Genomic DNA, 15,151 nt, shown 5'->3' on the forward strand with positions numbered 1-15,151 from the left:
TAAAGTATTTTGTGTCAATGTCACTCCCATAAAGTCCCATAAAGATTGCTCTCCTTGATGGTTGTCCTCTATATATTCGAGAATCTAGTATGTTTTCATCTTTCTACTCCAACTTGGTTCTTTGCCTCCAGGCTTAAAATCTTTCTAGAGAAAGTGCTCAGGACTTTCACAGGTTCTTAATCAGTGTTAAGAGACTTGAACCAGAAACAACACGATCACGTTCTCTCTTCCCATTGATCAAAATAAGCACATGCTTCTAATTTAACTGCAAAGAGGCTAAGAAATGTAAGAGAACCTGTAATGTATTTGATGAACTACTGTCTGCTACACTGCAGATTACAATAAAAAAAGTTTGAAAGATGGTTGCTCAAGAAACACCAGGCATGAGGCTACTTCACACTGGTTGGGAATTTCTTCCACTTTCTCAGAGGTTGCCAGACTGACAATATCCAGAAAATAAAGATACTGTGATAAATTAGTATTGATAAATATTTTGTTCTGTGTGCCCGCATTACTCTCTTTCTACCACTAGGCCAGCATTGTTTCATACTTAATTCTGCACTCTTCTTTCCACAAAACTGTGAGCTCCTTCATCCTTTTTTACTAGTAGTTCAGGGTCTAACATGTTGTAGGCACAGCAGGAGCTGGTATCTGTGGGACAGGGCGCCTAAAAAAAAGAAATATGATGTGGACCCAAAATTAGGTTGTAAAGTATTTAGAATGCAAAAAAAAAATCATAACAAATTACTAGAGTCTTGAAGATTTAGGTCCTTTCCTTCTGTGAACTCTTTTAGGCAGTTTACCGAAAATACCACAGAGAAATCCTTTGCATCTACAATCTGGTTTCTGCTTCACACCCAGAACTCCAAATGCCCAGCAGCTCTCCATGCTCCCAGTGACCAAGAAAGAGGGGCCCGAAGCTTAGGCTCCATTAATTCCAGAGTAAATTATCTCTGAGGGTGCTCTATAAAGGTAGGTTAAATGGAATGACTTGAGCTGAAAACTAACAATTTAAGGATATCTGATGGAATAGAGTAATTTACAAAAGCTGTTAAAATGCTAAAAGGCCTATGTAGCCCAGCTTACCTGGATGCAAAAGATGATGGGCCATGTAGTTTTGCTGATAGGATTTTTGTTTGTTTGTTTGTTTGTTTCTTACTTTTCTAAAACTAGTTTTAGAAATACTGTTTCTCAGTCCTCACCACCTATGTAATTTAAACTTACTGGAATCAATCTTGTCCCTTCTAATTTTTCATTTACCTTGTGCTTTTCAAATAGGGATGTGATCAATAAATTCTTGATTCTAATGTTGGTTCTTTTGTGACAAAAAAAGCACTTAACTCCATTTCCTACGGTGCTTTCCCTAGCAGCATGAATACTATTTCTCAGAAAGTGAAGGCTGGAAATTCAGTGGCTTTATCAAGCTCACTTAGCTAGTTAGTGGCAAGAACTGCTAGAATCCAGTTCTCCTGATTCCCAATGCAATGAGCTTTACACCTAACTATACAGGTTCCATAAAACTATAATGACTAAACTATTGTAAACACATTATTCCAGGTTTGTAGTAAAAGTTTCTCCTCCTAAACCCTGTTATTGAAGACAGTCTCCTCACTTTTAATTAAATTATATGACTTTGCTTTGGTACTAGCAGTCATTATTGTGAAAATATTCTCTCTAGTCATGTATTGTGCCACCTTTATTTCAATTCCTGGATACCTATGTTCATCAAAGATAACTAAACCTCTAAACCTTCTGGTGGAGCATACTAATTAGGAACTCAGTCTTGAAACTAGACTGAGCTGACACTTACTAGTTATGTAACTGCCTTGGCAAGCTCAGAGTGCTGTGACAGGATACCATAGTCTGGATGGCTTAAACGATACACATTTATTTCACACAATTCTGGAGACTGAGAGGTCCAAGATCAAGGTGCCATCCCTGTTCCTGGCACCTCGTAACTCAGTTTCTGGTGAAAACTGTCTTCCTGGTTTGCAGACAGCTCACTTCTTGCTGAGTCCTCACAGGGCAGAGAAACAGAATAAGGAACTAATCCCATCATGGGGCCCTACCCTCATGATCCTTTCTAAACTTAACTGCCAAAGGCCCCACCTCCCAATATCACATTGGGGTATTAGGATTTCAATGTCTGAATGGGTTTGGGGTGGCACATACGTTCAATCTACAACAGCAACGTTAATCAAACTATTTAGCCACCTTGAACCTCAGTTTCTTCATCTGTAAAACAGGGATAATCATAGTTCCTGAGTCATAGTTCTGATGAGGTTTAAACCTCAAATGAAGTTAGAATAGTGTCTGATAATGGTAGGAGCTCAATAACTCTTTTAGCTTTTATTATTTAAAAGAAGTTTGGATTCTGCAGTCTAGACAACAAAGAGTTCTGTTTTCACAGAGAAGGAAAATAGTGCCACCTTGATACAAAGAAAGATGTACTCTACCACTTAGCACTGGCCCTTGATACTTCAATGCATTTGTACTCCACAGGGAACAATAATCAAATATATTGATTACAATGTGCTAGTGTACTCATGCTATTAGGTATTGTTCTGCCATGTATACTTCTAGATATGAAATCTCTGAACAATTTGGGGGATTCTGGAATTCACTTTCTGGTTTCAGTTAGCCTGAAATGACCTTTGAGAGAACAAAATGTATCAATAAGAAACTTTAGAGCTATACCCCAGTATTCTTGTTGTCTAAAGATTCCAAAGACAGAAATGTCTCATTTCCAAGAAGATTCCATATAACAACAACCACAACCAAAAAAAAGTCAAAACTTAGTAAAAACCTTAAGTCCAGTCAAAGTAATCCAGCTGGGAAGCCTATTTGGATTGCAAGTTAAAGTTTACACCAAGTTATCATATCATTTTGCAATAAATAGAAGGTATTTAAGGAACGGAAATTTATGGAGTAGTTAAAAGGAGGTCAGAAGGGTCAAATTTGTCAACGTGTCTATATGAGAATCCTATTGCTGCTATAACAAATTACCATTAACTTAGTGTCTTAAAACAACACAAATTTATTATCATGAAGTTCTGGAGGTCAGAAGTCCTAAATAGGTGGGTCTTACTGGGCTAAAAATCAAGGTGTTTCTTCCTAAATGATCTAAAGGAGAATCTGTTTTTCTTGCCTTTTCCAACTTCTAGGGGCTGCCTGCACTCCTTGGTTCATGCCCCCCTTTCATTTTTAAAGCCAATAATGGCCAACTGACATGACATGGCATCATTCTGATGCTTACTCTTCGTCTATCTTTTCCATATTTAAAGTATTCTTGTGATTACTGTTTTTGGCCCACCTGGATAATGTAGAATAATCTAAATTCAACTGGTTAGCAACCTTAATTCCATCTGCAACCTTAATTCCCTTTGCTATGTAACATGTTCCTAGGTTCTGGGGATTAGAATGTGGACATCTCAGGGGACATTATTCTGACTTCTGCAGTTTTTTCAGATTACTCAGAGGTTCTGGCTCATAGAGTTTTAAGTATTTAGGCCCTTCAACAGGTATATTCTTAGAATAGAAGTGGATACACCAGAGTGTTATAACTTGACAGCACTAACTCCTATTGATCAAAATTGTATACTTACCAACCAATATTCCAATAATAATTCATTTTTCCACATGACTTTATCTATTGAAATATAATGATCTGAGCAATGAACAAAAGTATCTGGTCAATATGGCAATTATTATTTTTATAAATCAATTTATACTGGGTTTTTAATATATGAATTTTTGTGGGCTTGATTGCTGTGTGTTCAGACCTAAGATATGGTCCATGCTCAGTAAGCTGGCAGTTCAGATTTCTGAGTCTGCAAGAATGAAGATAAGATCTGTGGACACTGATGAAGTCCATCTGCTCAGTGGTCTTCCCAAATGATTAAAAGCTGACTTTGATATACTTTTCTCTTCAAACAGAAAAATAATGGATTTCACCATATGGCTATGGGCTGAATGCTCTCCTAACTTCTTCCATGACATTCTTATCCCTGGAACATTGACCAATTCTCTTCCTTATTTTTACTTATACTTATTTCAAATCTGAATACAGGCATACCTCCTTTTATTGCACTTCACTTTATTGCGCTTCACAGATTTCTTTATTTTTTTTATTTAATTTATTTTTAGAAAGAGAGGGAGAGAAACATTGATCAGTTGCTACTCATATGCACCCTGACTAGAACTGAACCTGCAACCCAGGCTTGTGCCCTGACCAGAGATCCAACTGCAACCTTTCGCCTTGCAGGATGATATGCAACCAACAGAGCCAAACTGGTCAGGGTAGGTGTTTCAATTTTTATGAATAGAAGGCAAGACCCCCCACCAGCAAAAAATCATGACTCACTTAATTTCTATATTTGCTATATTAATTGCTAAGTTTTTTGTGGGGTCTCTTTCTGCATAAACATTATGATTAAAAATGTATTTGACAGGAGACTCTAAGACTAAAGACAAAAAGAAATATGCATTAACACTGTACTCCAGTTTGTAAATTTTCTTATAGGAGTGTAGATTAACAATTCTGAACCTGCTTTACATGCATACTGAGCTTGAACAAATAAGTAAACGGACTATAGATAATGAGATCCAGGTTTCTCACTGTCAGAGAAAGAAGCTATAAGTCACCAAAGGAGGAAAGATAGAATTTATTCTATGGTAATAGATTAGAGTCTAAGATGACTGAATTAACTCTATCTCCTGAATTACCAACTCTGTCTGAAATCCTGCTTGCTCTTGGGTGCCCAAACAGTAAGTTCCAGTTATTGAGATGCGCAGTTGGACACTTCCGTTACATTAAACTGCACTGATTTTATTTGTGGGTATATTTCTTCGAGAAAAAACATTAAAATTTTTCTGTTCAAAGACATTTAAAATGCTGCAAAAGAAAAATAGCATGATCTCTTTATGTCTAGGACTTGAAGAAAATTTTTGGAACTGAACTTGGAAAATAATTTTTCATGTGACTATTAAAACAGTGGGTAAATGAGAATATTCTCTCTTTTTTTTTTCTCTCTGATATGCTATGAGGGGAAAAATCAAGAATACAAAGCATAGTGCAAGGCTTTAGATGGTCTTATAGGAACTATTTGACAAGAGATGATTGGTGGTAACACTGGAGGCAAGAGAATTACACAACAATGGCCTGATTTGGGCATTGTTGATTTAAGAGAAATGGTGTGGATAAGTTGATTTAAAAGTTTAATTTGAAAGTCATAGTTCAGTTAAATTCTTATAGAAAATACCTGAATTTGGTGAGCTAATGACACAACCTTTTATCTAGGAATTTATCTTATTTGACTCTAGTGGTATTTCTCCTTACAAACAGTAAATTTAATAAAAATTAGAAAGCATTTGATATGAGTAGTCTGATAGGTAAACACGGCTGCCTCCTTGCACAACCACATCACAATTACAACTAAAATATAGAATAACCACCACTCAGAACCATCAGAAATCAAGTTGAACAGAAGTCTGACAGCTATGGAATTAAAGAAACCACATCCATCTAGACTGGTAGGAGGTTCAGAGATGCAGAACAGGCTGTTCCCACATCCTGTGGTAGATAAAAATTTGGGAGGGATATCTTAGGTATGAGGAGTCCCAGCCCCACACCAGGCCCCCCAGCCCAGGGTTCCAGTGCCAGGAAGATAAGTCCCCATAACTTCTGGCTGCAAAAACCAGCTGAGATTGAGTTGGCGGAAGAAACTTCTGGAAACCCAAGCAGTTTCTCTTAAAGTACCCACACATGGACTTAATCAGACTCACTCCCTCTGAGCTCCAGCACTGAGGTAGCAGCTTGAAAGCCACCAGTGGCATACAGGGATAAAATAAAGTGTCCTGCATCTAGGTGAGAGCTGAGGGACAGCTTTCTCCCAGACAAAGGGTGGTAGAGGCTATTGTCCCTTTTCTGAACCCTTCCCCACAGACCTGGCAGGCTGGTGCCATATCTGAGACTACATTGACCTGGCTAATATTGTCTTCCCAGCCCTGGAGATCTCCAGAGACTCTGTTCCACCCAACTTATGAGCCCACCCAAGCTGCTTTTCCATATGAATGGCTGGCCATGGCTCATGCTTCATAACTTCCTAAATGTCAAACAAGCGATAGCCAGCCTCAGTGAGGCCCCAGCCCCCATACCTCTTACAAGTTTCCCCAGGCCCATCACTAGCAGTAACTAGCCTAGGCTCACAACTTGGCTTTGCTTGGGAATCTCCAAGCTCAGCACAATTAGCAGCCATCTCAGATTGCTTTATAGCTCAGTCAGGGTGACCCTGGGCAAAACACAGGTAGGAGCTGACCTTGGCCTGCACCAACCAGGAAACCCCAGAGCCTGCACACCCAATGGACAGTTACAGACCACATTAGAGCACCACCACCCTGCCTTCCCACAGCTTATCCTCCACAGAGGGTGGAGGTTGGTGGTCAGTGGCCACAGCCAATCCTTGCAGCTGACTGGCCTGGGTAAATCACTCCCATTGACCTGCCAACAGCAACCAAAGCTCAACTACAACAGGAGGGTGTACTCAGCCCCCCAAAAGGGTGCACCTTGGGTGATGAGGAGGCTGTGCCACTGGACCCTATAAGACACCTACTACAATAGGCCATGCTACCAAGACAGGGAGATATAGCAGCTCTATCTAATAATTAGAAACAAACACAGGGAGGCTTCCAAAATGGGGAGGCAAGGAAACATGGCCCAAATGAAAGAACAGATAAAAACTCCAGAAAAAGAATTAAACAAAATTAAAATGAGCAATCTATCAAGTGCAGAGTTCAAAACACTGGTTATAAGGATGAAAGCTCAATGAAATTAGTGACAACCTCAACAACATAAAAAAGATCTAGTCAGAAATGAAGTATATACTACTTAAAATTAAAAAAAACAGCCCTGGTTGGTGTGGCTCAGTGAGTTGAGTGCTGGCCTGTGAACTGAAAGGTTGCTGGTTCAATTCCCCAGTCAGGGCACATGCCTAGATTGCAGGCCATGTCCAGTATTTCTCTCCCTCTCTTTCTCCCTCCCTCCCCCCTCTCTAAAAGTAAATAAATAAAACCTTTAAAAAACCCCACAATTTATAGGGAAGAAACAGTAGGATGGATGAAGCTGAGAATCAAATCAATGATTTGGAACACAAGCAAAAAAAAACAACTAATCAGAACAATAAGAAGAAAAAAGAATCTAAAAAAAAATGAGGATAGTGTAAGGAGCCTCTGGGACAACTTCAAGAAGTTGCAACATTTGCATCATAGGGGTGCCAGAAGAAGAAAAAGAGCAAGAAATTGGAAATCTATTTGAAAAAATAATGAATGAAATCTTTCCTAATTTGGTGAAGGAAACAGACATGCAAGTCCAGGAAGCAGAGTCCTAAACTGATATATGCAAAGAGGCCCACTCCAAGACACATCATAATTAAAATGCCAAAGGTTAAAGATAAAGAGAGAATCTTAAAAGCAGCAAGAGATAAGAAAATAGTTACCTACAGGGGAGTTCCCATAAGACCGTCAGCTAATTTCTCCAAAGAAACTTTGCAGGCTAGAAGGGATTGGCAAGAAATATTCAAAGTCATGAAAAGAAGGGACCTACAGCCAAGATTGCTCTACCCAGCAAAGCTATCATTTAGAATCAAAGTGGGGGGGCGGGGAAGAGTTGAAGGAAAGATAAAGAGCTTTCCAGGCAAGAAAAAACTAAAGGAGTTCATCATCACCAAGCCATTATTATATGAAATGTTAAAGAGACTTATTTAGGAAAAAGAAGATCAAAACTATGAACAATAAAATGGCAGTAAATACATTTTATCAATAATCATATTTAAGAACCAAACTAAGCAAACAAGAAGAAGAGAGACAGTATCATGGATATGGAGAGCATTTTGATGGTTGCCAGATGGGAGGGACGTGTGGGGAATGGGTGAAGAGATGAGGGGATAAGAAGTGCAAACAGGCAGTTACGGAATAGCCATGGGGATGTAAAGTACAGTATAGGAAATGGAGAAGCCAAAGAATTTACAGGCATGACCCTTGGACATGAACAATGGTGTGGAGATTGCCAGAGGGAGTGGGGGTGCTGGGTGGAGGGGGGCAAAAGCAGGAAAATTGGGACAACTGTAATAGCATAATAAATAAAATATAATTATAAAAAATATGAGTAGTCTTTTTAATTCACATTATTCAATAGAGAAATCTTTACTCAGCTACCAGGTAATCAATTTTTTATTTTCTTTATGTGTGAAATCTATTAGCTACCTGAAATCTAATAGCCACCATGGCCAATAATAGTTACATGTAAATATTTTATTTAGTCTTATTAACAAGTCTTATAAGCGACAGGGTACTCAAGAGAAGGAAAATTTTAGTTTTAGGTAATAGTCAATAAGCTCAGTAATAAAAGTATATAAGAAGCTATTGTTTCAGGAACTGAAGGTATGATCCACCCTGTCTCCAAGAGACCACAAGCAGTTCCACCTTTGTGCCACAGGAGGACTGCAAGCAATCAAGATGGTAATCTGACCCATTGTACTCCAAGGTGAGACATTCACCACTCAGGACACAGATAAGGAATGACTGGTCCCCAGATGAAAGAATGTTGCTGCTTTCTATCTAATTAACTTTTCCCTTGAATTCCAAACCCCTTACCTACATTTTTCTTCTCCTTATAAAAAGGGTCTGATTAAAATGGAATATAAAACGGTCTGCTAGGATATATACCCCGCCATCTTTTCAGATCACGAGCCATTTGAATGAAGCGCCCATAGATTCAATCCCTGTCTCTGCCTATATAGGCCTAGTAGTAACAGACCAATAGCAAAGAGACTAATCCCTGTCTCTGCCTATTGGTCTGGTAGTAGAAGTAGCTGGCTTTTCCGGTTTCGTAAGTAGGCATTATTATTATGCTTCCATGGATTAAAAAAAACTTAGGCTCAAAGTTTAAATAATGAGCCCAAATTACATTATATAGTATGGTGAAGCAGGATGCAGTAACAGTCTATGTGCCTGGAGTGTATATAACTTCATATTTTACTGATAGTGCCAGGAAGGAACAAACCAGCTATTTAACAACATTAAGCATATTGAGGAGTAGCAAATATCACACTCACACAGGCTCTCCCACGATACTGAGCACTTAGTTACTAGTGGTTCCTCAATAAATGCTTATTGATGTAAAAATGTTAAGATGTTCTTGCTGAAACATAAGTATTATTTAGGAATGGTGGGCAGAGCACCAAGCTAAGCATCAGACCAAGATGCTATCACAGACTCTTCTATTAACTAACCATTGGGCCTTGGACAAATTACTTATTTGAGGCTTAATTTTATTTTATTAAAGATTTTATGTATTTTTAGAGAGAGAGGGGAAGGACGGGAGAAAGAAAAGGCAAGAGACATCAATGCGAGAGAAACATCAATCAGGTTGCCTCTCGCATTTGTTGCCTCTGGTTTGCACCCTGTCCTGGGACCACAACCCAGGCATGTGTCCTGATGGAGAATCAAACCACTGACCTGGACAACACCCAGCCAAATGAGCCACACCAGTCAGGGCCTGAGTCTCCATTTTCAAAACCAGAATAACAATATCTGCTGGACCTGCTTCCCAAATTCGGGTCCATGTAGGAAAAGTATGATTTGTTGGACAAATGAAAGGCTTTACAATCTCAAATTCTAAGTTCAAAGAAGCCCATTAGAAGGGAATAACTCCTTCACAAAAACCAACTCAACTTCCCCTGCACAGACTTGATTATGGTATAAACCTATCTCAATATCTCACCATAAATCTGGCTAAGAACTCTGGAATCCCTTATTGGATTCTACTTCTTTGAACCTTTCTAACTTCTTCATTTGAGTTAATCACCCTTCCACCCAAACTAATCAGCTTTCTTTCCAAAGTCATTTTCTGTAGCTGAAGAGAAGAAAGTATGCTGTCCAGAGGTTAGACTCATGGAGCATTTTATTCAGAGAACACAGGAATCTTAGGGGCCTTTTTCATACCCTAGGCTTTATTAATCATATTTAAAGTTTTCTGTATATTATGATGGTTTGACTCTTAAAAAAAGTTTTTCTGGCTGGGGAGAGACTGACCCTTCCAGGGGTAGCCAAATCATAGAGATTACAAAAGGCCCAGAATAAGGTATGTCTTTGATATGAAGGCTAACCAATCCAGAGCCATTCCTCCCATCTCAGGCCCATATATCCCAGGAGACTATTCCGCTGCCTTAATCATTCCAGGGCCCGGTGCCAGGCAGCTAGAGACTTCCTTATTGCTCCAAATCCAAGGAAATTATTCATAATGGCCCATCCTAAACTGTTGACCCTCTTCTGCTTTACCTTTCCTAGAGAAAACTCAATACTCTGGCCTAAACGTATTGCTTGCTCCTGCCTTTGCTTCATACCAAAACCTGGTGTACTGGCCTTATCCTTGTGTGGTGATTCATGCCTCTTGTTTCTAGGGGAGCTGTATCATTAAACCTTTCTTCCAATGGCATTGACCTTTCTCTGTTGTCACTCAGTCACCTTTGTAAATTAAGATCTAGGCCCAGCTAGGTCTTTTCAAAGCCAGAAGCAACAGTAGCTTAAGGGGAAGTGGAGTAGCTAGTATCACCAAGGTTTCTACTTCAGGGTGAGGTTGTCAGGAGGTACTCATTTTATGATTCTAATTTCTTTAATTGGCAGTCCTCGATCTAAGTTAAAAAACAGTGAAGAGTTGCTGTGACAAACTTACAATGTTTCTTTGTGAAAAGGGAAATGTAGCCCTACCACTCTTTTTTTTTTTTTTAATCATTGAACTGCCTGTGTTCTTTCTTCTCCTCATTCCTTTTTTCCCCCCTACCTTATTTTTTCAGCTTTTGTTCTCTTTGGGTGTTCCTCCATGAGACTAGATGGACAGATTATGTGTAGACTTTAAAGACAGACCTCCTTCCCTAGTATATAAAATGCATTGAATATCTTAGTCCACTAGGGCTGCTGTAAAAAATACCATAAAATAGGTGGCTTAATAACAACGCAGATTTATTTCTTACAGTTCTGGGGCCTAAGAAGTCCAAGATCAAGACCCCCAGCAGATAGCTCACCCTGGATTTGCAGAGAACAGCCCTCCCAGGCCCCCAAAGGAAGGGATATCTCTGATGTCTGTTTTTTTAAGAGCACTCATCCCATTAATAAGGACTCTACCCTTACGGCCTAAGCACCTCTTAAAGGTCTCACCTCCTCATACCATCACATCACATCGAGCATTAGGATTCAACATGTAAGTTTTAAGAACACAAACATTCAAACCATAACGCTGAACATAGGCAGGTAAGGAAAGAAGGTAATATTTTCTTATGCCCATAGAACACAGAGCTGATACTACAGTAGAACCCTCCAATCGTCTTTTACTTTATTCCCTCTCCCTAGAGACACTTGGAAGAGGAAAGGGAAGGTTCTACTTCGATCTTTCTGGCCATTTCCCCCCCCGTCCTTTTGGAGGTTACTAATGCAAAGGTGGCCCGGAGGTGACAGTTTTGTTTTCCACAGCTTTCTTGATATCTGACTCTTTTTCATTTATTTAACTAGTGGGAAATAAAAACTTGCTGAGGCCAGATACCTCCTCTGTGTTGTCCACGACTGTGCCAATGCCTGCCACATGCTGGGCGCTCAACAAACACGTGAGGTGAATGAACCATTACTGAGCGCTGCTGTGTGTTGGGTACCACTCTATGAGCCGAAAATAGGGAGGTAACGACTACACTGCGCGTCGCGTAGTCCTAGAGAACTAAAACCCACGCGTTAAGTGCCCTGCCTAACAGAGGGAACTCCAGGCAGAGACCAGCGCGAGGCGGCGCTGAGTCGGGTGCGTGCCTGTACGGTCTATTCGGGCTCAGTTCTCGCTTCTCTGCCTCCTGCGGCGCGGACCGATCTGCTGCTCCAGCAACAGACCCGGGAGTGGCTCCAACGCCAGATGAGTCCTCCCAACAGACTCGCCCCGGGCATTCCGCTCTCATTCCCAGACGCCTCTGGTGCTCCGCTTCGACCGCACACACCTGTCGACCTCGTCGGGCCAGCTGAGGCTCAGGCTTGCTGGACTCCTGGGAGCGACGAGCACCACCCCCGCCCCACCCCCAGACTGCGGGCTTAAACTGCAGCGGAGCCAACCTGACCTCCCGGCCCGCCCCCGCCAACCCGCACGGTTCTTCCCAGCGATTTCAGCCGCTCGGCTCTGCGGCCGAGGCGTGGCCTTGGGTTCGAAGTCCGGGGAAGTGTGAAGAGCTCAGCATAGATCACGGCTGAGCACCGCCCTGCCTTTCTTCACCCACACGCCCGCGCCAAGTGTCTTCAGGTCTTTGGCGAGGTGCCTTCACCTCGGTCGGGGCCGGGTCAAATCGCCGCTGTGGGTCTTCTCCAAGCTCCAGGTTTAGCTGGAGCCGGAGAAATCCGCCGTGCCCCGGAACCAGTCTCATGCAGGCAATTCCAGAGTTATCTTGAAATCTCTCTCTTCTCTTAAACCCTAACCAGGTACAAGAGACCCGGAGGAAGGAGTGTGGGTGGCTGCGCGCTGAAGCTGGAGAGTGGAGGTGCGGAGGGAAGCAGCAGTAGCAGCAGCCAAAGCCGCAAGCAGGGCGGTGTGTGCGTCTCATCGCGCTGCCGGAGTCAGCCTTTGCCAGCCTGCTCCGCCCGGCGCCCCGGGGCCCTGCTAACCATCTTTTACTTAGGCAAAGAGCTGTGAGGCCCTGTTACCGCTGCCTGACATCCCCAAACTTTGTCAGCTCTGCCACTTCGTGGTGAATTCGGCGGCGGAGGGGGGAGGGAGGACCAGCAGGGGAAGAGCTAGTTTCCCAGAGGAATATCGCATCTGTGCTAGCCTGTCACTTGTGTTTTATTTAAAGATAATGTTACACTTCACCAGGTATTTCAACGGACAATATCAACATTTCACCTACAAGGTTTGCTATTTAGAAGAAAAACGTTCTCCTTTTTGACAGGTATGTTTTCTCGTTCGTGTTTCATAATATACAAAATTAAAAAGCCCACTATGGATGCAGGAAACCAGTCACTACCTTTTACAATCACAGCCATCAGTTTTCTGTATTTTTCCTTAGGTTATAAATACTTACATTGACTACAGGTTTATTCAATTGTAGTTGTAATTTTGGGGCAAAGTAGAGTAGATTTACACATTCGAACCTTAAAAAAAAAAAGAAGTAAAAAGTAATGATGATAAAATCATCTTTTAGTCCTCCTGGTTTTGTCATTGTTCTATTTTCTCCCAAGCATCAAAACCTGGGCCTGACTCCCAGACTTGACCCTAAGTCCACGCAAGTGAATTGGATAACTTTTCCCGCGTGTCATCGTACCTTTCTTCGTAAGGGTCACCAAGCTCTCCAGATCTTTTGTAAACTATGCAACAGTTGCCTTGCAGTGCTCCTGAAAACGTGGGAAAGATCATATTTGAAGAGCCTGGGAGGGCCTAAGATGATGCTTGTGGAGCGCGGGTAGAGCTGCTCCATAATAGGTGCTCCTTGAGTGTTCACGGAAACCTCGATGATGCTTAACACAGTACTGGGCCTTCCACCAAGAGGCACGTTACTCAAACTTTTACAGACAAATGTGAACTCCTGCTTCTCTTTTATTATCATTTATGTCTTTATCAGTAAAAAGCATTTAATGAAATTATTTTAAAAGGCTTCCTGTCTTGGGAGTGCAATGCCAGCTTGGTACAGTCACGGCGGTCCATGTCCCGCACCCCATCCACCTGCGCTTTGACTTCGCAAGTAAGGGAGGGGATCTGGCGAGGCAGGGAGCCAAGCAGGGTGTGGACAGCAAGTGCGCGGCGGTAGACCGAGGCGGGGGGCGGGCGGGGTCCACGGAGGAGCCGCCCGGCTCCGCTCGCCCTCTGGGGGCCGCCCCGGACACCCGCCCTGACGCGCCCTGCTACACCCTACTTCCGAAAGAGCTTCGGTCACAGCGCGCCGCTTCCCAAGAGCTCGTAGTCCCAGTGCCATCACGACTCCAGCCGACCACTTAAGAAGGCGCTAGCGCGGCGTGGGGCATCGAGGAGACGGCCACGGGGAAGGAGAAAGTTCCGCGCGGAGGTCTCGGGGGTCTCCACCTTCGCAGGAAGACAGCCTGATCGCCTGAGAATCCAATCCCAGGAGCAGAGCGGAATGGACCCCGCGCCCCGTCCTTTTCAAGTCCCAGAGTCTCCTCTTTATCGCGGCGCCGGCAGTAGGGGAGGAGGTCCGCTCCCGAACTCGACCATCCTGCGGAGGCCCTCTAGCCCCGGAGGCCAGTATTGTGCAGTCCCAGGCCCCCCGTCCCTCTTCCGCAGCAGCGGGCGGGCCTCGGCCGCACCCGCAGAGATCCCTGGCGTTCTGCCTGGGCTTCCTCAGCATCAGCATCTCTACCCACGGGCAGGGTCGGGGAGTTTTGCCAGGGGCCCGAGGAACCAAATGAGGGACCTGGTGGAGTCTCACACGTTAATACTTTCTCACTTCTGTGTTTGTTAAAGGGTTCTTTGTGTGGAACTTTCTGCACCTGATCATCAGTTTGATGGAGTGAAGTAAAAATCTTATGCCCCAAACAATCATTTCTTGTCTAAGATGACAAGAAAACCCAGCTGATTGCATTGCTCCAGAAAGAGGAATCTTTTGGAGATCCCAGTACTAACTGTAACACTTGGTATCTCCAGAATGTAGGGCCGATTGTTTGAATTTATTTTCTAAAAATGTTACAAATTTCTAACTAGTTTTTAAAAGAACAAACAAATGCTGAAATTTGTATTTATTCATAGCAAGCACAGGAGGGAAAATAATAGTTAATATTAATTAAAACACTTAAAACTGGTCCCCATTTCTAATTCTCAGTAATTTTCTTTTCTCTATTTCAACCCTCAATTTGCCAGAGGAAGTAACGCAAATATCCGCATCTCGCAGTTAGATTATAGTTAGATCTTCAAACACCCAACATTTCTTTATTTTTTGATGTGCACGTCTAACTGCCTAGGCTTAAAAAGCTGGGCAGAAAAGTTCCTTAGGGCAGAACTTTTCCATAGAGAAGCACTGGTTCTTTTTAATTTATAGATTCAAGCTTGCAACCTATATAATTTTATTAACCAATATCACTCCAATACATTTAATAAACAAATTTTTTTTTAAGTCAACTCTTT

The sequence above is a fragment of the Pteronotus mesoamericanus genome, unplaced genomic scaffold (genome assembly GCF_021234165.1).
Source record: "Pteronotus mesoamericanus isolate MK-2021 breed Mesoamerican mustached bat unplaced genomic scaffold, CSHL_Meso_final contig_20, whole genome shotgun sequence".
Classification (NCBI taxonomy): Eukaryota; Metazoa; Chordata; class Mammalia; order Chiroptera; family Mormoopidae; genus Pteronotus; species Pteronotus mesoamericanus.